This window comes from Cryptomeria japonica, chromosome 6 (genome assembly GCF_030272615.1).
Source record: "Cryptomeria japonica chromosome 6, Sugi_1.0, whole genome shotgun sequence".
Lineage (NCBI taxonomy): Eukaryota > Viridiplantae > Streptophyta > Pinopsida > Cupressales > Cupressaceae > Cryptomeria > Cryptomeria japonica.
The window spans coordinates 443806549-443813248 of NC_081410.1; positions in this window are offsets into that span (position 1 = coordinate 443806549).

Consider the following 6700-nt stretch of genomic DNA (forward strand, 5'->3'; position numbering starts at 1 on the left):
GGGAGTACAGTTTCTTCCATCTTTTCTTCAGTCTATTCGCGCACAATCCGCAATAAAGCAACAGTTGCATCACAGATCCGCAATAAAGTTTCGTCTTCTCCGCAATAAAGTATCAGTTTCATGGATTCCGTCAGTTTCAGATGAGACACAGCAGCAACAATGAGCCTCAACAAAATCAAATCTTTCGGCAGACTCAGACAACATTATGGTTCAGTGTTAATCTATCCCTTTTGTGAAAGTGAACATTGCGACCACAATCAGACAAGACTTATACAAGTGACAAGAGACACTAAACTTGAGGACTACAGTGGATGTTGGTGTCGAGTCTTGGTTTTCTTTTGATTTCATCTTTTTGGTGACATGTCTTTTAGCTTTTCCAGGATGTCTCTGACTAGAGATACTATCTCCAGGATGTCTTTGACTAGAAAGGCGAGGATGGGGTATCGTCACCTATTTTGTTTGCTGTCTGTGGATTGTCTTTTAGTAATGCTATGACTTGTCCAAGGATATGAGGACACTGTGAGTCTAGTATGAACTGGGGCATTTCTTGTTTGTGACTGTCTTATCTCCATGCAAATAGGTACAATGACTTTCTGGGTCGAACAAATGCCTCGATTGTCATAACCTATTTTGCCATAATAAAGCTCAATGATGATAACGCACAAGAAGCTCTTTCACGTTCATATCTTCTGTCTTCCATCCCCCTTTCTTGATTGACTTCCATTGTCCTTCTCGAGTCCGCATAGCCCGCTATCACATGACTGAGTATAATGACACACCAAAAACATTTGCATTTCATATAGTTTACACCTGCATCATCACATATAAGCATTTCATACATACATATAGATATCACAATTGCATCACATCCTGCATACAACACATGTTAGCACATCTTACATTTCCATCATGTAAATAATCATTTGCATTATCATATTCATTTGCATTACATACATTCACATTTGCATCATGCATCACATATAAAACATAAAAGAACAAAAATATATACTGCATTGCATCATATAAGCATCCATATCATAAAACATATATCACATAAGAACATCTCATCACATATAGGTACACATGCATATAGCTGCCACAAAAATGGTGAATCATCTCTCATATATAATCAAATGTGTCATGATACAATGATGTCAAAAGAATCATATGGCTACAAAATCACCCGCAGGTGTCTACAATACAAAAATGGTACATATACTGATACAAAGGGGAGCCCTCTATGGCTATGATGAACTCCCTCCCTCGGAGCCGCCTGGCCTCGACGGACGCTGAGCTGTAGAAGGACCCGCTCCAGGATCACCCTGCCTGTCTGGTGGTGGTGGAGGACCTATGACCCCACCACTAGATGCCTGCCTCCTCCGACTCCCTCCCGTAGCCGTCGCTGTCCGCGATAGTCTATGGAAGATCCTCGCCCGCTGATCTGCTGGCACTGCACCATAATAGAGGTCCCTCCAGTAACCAATCTCCTCTCCGGCTCGCAAGACATATGCGTAGCCTGCCCCTGCGTCCTCTGCCGCCTGCCTCCCTGCCCTCAGAGCTGTCTCAGCCTCAGTATAGCGCTGGATAGCCTGATCCCTCTCCGCTCAGTATCTCTGAGCCTGATCCTGAGATGATCCCTCTCCCGCTCCAACTCCTAGATCTCGTCTGCCTGGCCCTGGCAGATCTCTAGCAGCTCTAGCAGCTCATCCTCCTCTGGATCTCCACCCTCAGCCTCGGCCTATGGCTCTCCCTCTGTGGGTGCCTGTACCTGTGCCTGCCCTTGTACCTGTCTCGGTGCCTGAACCGGTACCTATCTCTGTACATGCCTGGGAACCTGCACCTGTCCCTGCACCTGTCCCTGTCTAGGTCCCTGTGCTCTAGGACCCTATGTTGCTGGTACCTGTAGGGGCAATCCACCGTGACCCCTCACCACCTGGGCTGGTCCCTCCTGTCCCCCCTCTCTCCGAGGTGCTACCCTCCTCTCCCCCACTACTCCCCTCTGCCTCCGTCGGCCCCTACCTCCATCGCCTCCACCATCATCATCATCATCCCCTCCCACCTCTCCCTCCAGCAGCTCTCCCGGATCTGTCAAGCATGGAAACAGATGCTCTGCCCAATACGCGGAGTACTCTGCATCCATGCCTGCATCCTCAATCTCCGGCCACATATCCCAAGGTAGTGGCATCATCTCTGCCAGCTGTGTGACAACCTGATCATATGATAACAACGGCCCGAACTGCGCCTGATCCCTGACTGTACGGGCATACATACCCGAGCCTCATGGCATCCTCTGGATCCTGCCAAACTGCCTGCCAACCCTGTCCACAAGCTGCCTCTCCAATATGTAGGGCGTCCGCCCAATCAGATATCTGCTCCTGAAGGTATATGGCAGCTCCACTGCATCATCCTCCCACTCCTCGCACCCCAGGTACGGCCTCCAGATGACTGTGTCAATATCATCTATCACACGCCTCCAGTGCTCTAACCTGCCAATCCGAGGCTGTGAAGTGATCATATCGTACAAGTGAACAAAGCTCCATCCGTGACCCCTGCCTCTGAAGTGTATCGGTCGTGTGATCGGCAGATGCTCATATGCCCACACTTGTAGCAGTGTCACTCCGCAACCCAAGCCCACTGATCCATGATAAACGAACTGGTGCAGCTCATAATACAGATGCACCGGGACACATGGACCCCATGCATATCTGGTGTGCTCAGTCACCAATGTCTCCAGTGCTCCTCCCTAGCCCATTGCCAACCCCCAGGTCGCTCTGTCTGGACACAAGAACCCACTGATGGCTCCTCCGATCACAGCTGGCAAAGCTAGTCCTATGGCTGTCATGGTATCCCATGCCACGTGTCCTGCTCTCATCTCCAATCCAGGGTCCTGAAATACCCGTCTCAATGCCTCCCTGTCTCCATCTCGATCGTATGGGATCAGCTCTCCATCGATCGGTATGTGCAGTATCCTGTATACATCCTCGAGGGTCACTGTCATCTCCCCCATCGGCAAGTGGAAAGTGCAAGTCTCGGAGTGCCATCTCTCCGCCAGCGCAGTCAGCAAACCCATGTTTGCCCGAAACTCAGGCACATATAGCACATGTCTAAGGCCCATCTCCTCAATAGCTACTCTCTCCTCAAACGACAACTCTGGTCGCAATCTTTGTGTAGACGGGAATCTCTCCCGTGACTCTAACATAGGCAGATACTCCTGCAGTCACACAATCAATCATGTTAGTTATCGTGGCATTCACTGTTTATCACAAAATGCTACTTGCTATCTAAATGCATATGGTTATCTATCCTAGTGACACTCACTGTTCATCACAAAGTGTTGCTATCTATCCTAGTAGTGCTCCCTGTTCATCACAAAGTACTACGTGTGTGGCACTCACTGTTCATCACAAAGTGTTACTCACATCTCGCACTCCCTGTTCATCACAAAGTGCTGCTTTGGGTACTCCCTGTTCATCACAAAGTACTCTATCTTGGTGCTCCCTGTTCATCACAAAGTGCCTTGATCTATCCTAGTCTTCCTAGAGGACCTGCTTGAGTGTATCCTCTCAGCAGCTTATCCAATCGACAGCGTATGTTCATCACAGAACTGCCGATTTGACCTAGAAGACCCAAACCATGCATTTTCACACACAAACGCGTTTCAAACTCGCAAACGCCCCTCTAGACTACACAGGGGCGCCTAAAAAACACAGGCGCGTCTTCTGGACATAAACGTGCCTAAATTGTGCACAGACATGATTTTGGAACACAAACGCCCCTACAATACCTAAACGCGCCCGCATCAAGCACAAACGCGGTCCCAGACGCATACGCGCCTGGTACCGACACAGACGCGCCTGGCGGACACAGACGCGCGTGGCACCGACACAGACGCGGTTGCACGTTTTAGCATTTTTTTTGGTACCTTATTCCTAGCGCATTTATTGCTACCTACTAAGCATTAATGACAAAAAAGCAAATGCGTCAAAGTACGAGGAGGTTTGGTGGTACTTACCGGCTCTCCTGCCTCTGCTGGCCTATGAAATCGGTGAACACGGTCGAATCTGTGTACAAAGGCTATCGCTGCTGACTGTTGCTGCTCTTTTCTCGCTCTGCACTGTGATCTCGTAAGGGTGTAGATGACAATGAGGATGTCTTTTGCCCATGGTCTATCTTATAGCCTACCCTAGCCCTGGCCTTCATTTCCCGAGTCAGTCTTTCTCATCCCGTGACTTTGTCACTTTATTCGATCAATCCATTCTAGCCTTTCTTTCTTATCGAGAGATTGTCTGCAATCTTTTCAGACATTTTCATCCAATCTCTCGAGGGGGCATATTATTCCCATTCTGGGGCAACTCTGTATCAGTTCATCTTATCTTCTTTGAAACAACGCGACAAGCCGCATTGTCTCAAAGAGGGGCAAAATGTAGACACCCAAAGTTGTCATGTCTAATTAAATAAATATTTTATTTATTTAATTATCTAAGCCTAAATCTTCTATTAATTAAATAAATTTTTATTTATTTAATTAATTCATTTATCCTCTTCTAGCCTTATTTCTCATTTAAATAAATTTATTTATTTATTTAAATTATCCCTTTCCTAAATTAAATAAATATTTTTATTTATTTAATTGTCCTATTTCTTCTATTAATTAAATACATCTTTATTTATTTAATTAATTCATTATCTTTTTCTACACATGACACATGTCATTCATCTCTTAATTCCTACACTACCTACCTCTTTCATTATTTTTGGTATTTCCTCTACCTACCCTCTAATCCTAGCCGACCTCTCTTTTTACACCTCTCAATCTTAACCCTCCATTTCATATTGTGTCTTCTATTTAAGAAGATGCTTTCTTCATTGTCAAACCCTAATCATCAATTTTGGAGAACTTGGCTACACTACGATCCTACTTGCAACCACATTCCGTTCTTTGTTGAGCTCTTGTGCATACAAAAATCTGAGAGCAAATATATCAAGCAAGATCAATGGAGATAGGAAGAATGGAGATCAAAACCCTATTGGACATGTGATTGGTATAATATTTGTGATTTTGAATTATTTGCATTGTCTTAGGTAATCTTCATATGTTATGGTGGATCTTTGTTCATTGTTAGGCTAGGGTGTAGTCGTTGGATTCATTTAGCCTTTCAATATTGTTGTTATTGTTATCCATTTTCACCATATACAGGTTCTACTCTTCACTCTCCCTCTTTTCTCAGATACTCGTTGAGCAATTCGCTGATTTTCTCTCACATGCAGAAGTAACACTCAATCACTTCATAGTAGCATTATCCTCTTCTCTTCAGCAGCAACTTAACTATGTCTTTGGCTTGCATATTTATAGACTGTTTTTCCTGCCAAAAGCCAATTCAAAATCTAGGCAGTTAGGGTTTCCTCATCACCCTCGAGGCAAACCAAATCCAATCAGATCTTCCCCGATCTGATCTCCTAGACAGCCAACTGTACAACTCCACCAATAATGTGCCTTCCAATACATGTTTTCCAAATATAACAAACACGGTCATGTATCTTGACCTGCCTCTGTCAAAACACCATTAATGTTTCTGTTGTTTCCTCCTCGAGGTCTTCTCACTGTCTGATCTTCTTGCTTCGATCCAGGTGCCAACAACTCCCTGATTCTTCTCTGTCGTTCATTCTTCTTGGAGCCACACTTCTCTGATCCGATCCATAAATCACGGGATCCATATTCAATGCACACCTGTAGAAATACCTATCTCTGCACGACACTTCACCAATCTCTGCGAGCTTGCCACCTTGACTCCAAGTGGCATCCATGTCGACCAACTACCAACAAGGTTCTTCATGTCAATCCAGATAGGATCACCATTCAAACACTCTACCGGTTCCTCTTTCCTACCAGTATCTCACATTCTACCGGTTAACTCCTCATGTCTGCACTTGTTGAACTGTTGGTGGAATATCTAAACCAATCTTTAGACATGTCTATCCCAAGCATTCACATTCCCACAAGGTGGGGGGACATTTGTATTTGCACCTTGCTCATATTTTCGGTGGACTTACATACTGACAAGCACTCTTCATCTATATCGGCATCTCAACATGCCTTCTCAGTCGATCCAATGCATATCCCCGATTTCATGCACTTAATGCACACCTCTTCTTCCTTATCTCACAAAACTATGATGCACACAATGCATGATAGAAGATAAGTTCCACTTACCGGTGGAGTGGCACCTTGTCTTCTGCATCCTACAGTGTACTCATGTGACTTCCCTGTTTGTGCAGCATATCTTCAAACACGCACATGTGATCCGGTGTGGGCACATTCACCGTCAACCATTGCTTCTCATGATGAATGTATCTTCATCGGGTGGGAGTTATGTTGTCCTGCAACCTTATAGCATACATGTAATCTGTGCATTCTTCTCCTCAAGTGTTGATGTCATTTAGGTAACATTCTGCCTCTTCATCACAAACAACATCCAAGCACCTTGATCATCCTGCTTGTACATTGGTCATGACCTTTGCAGGCTAACAACCACTCACTTGGTTGATCTGACTTGCCCATGTCAACACATCACTTACCAATTGACATCCTTTCCTTATCGGTGATGCACTGTACCGATACTGATCACCTTACCGTTCCATCCACACCAGTAAGGCTCCAACTTGTGTATCGGTGACTCCCGGGGTCATCTTCCTTACCTTA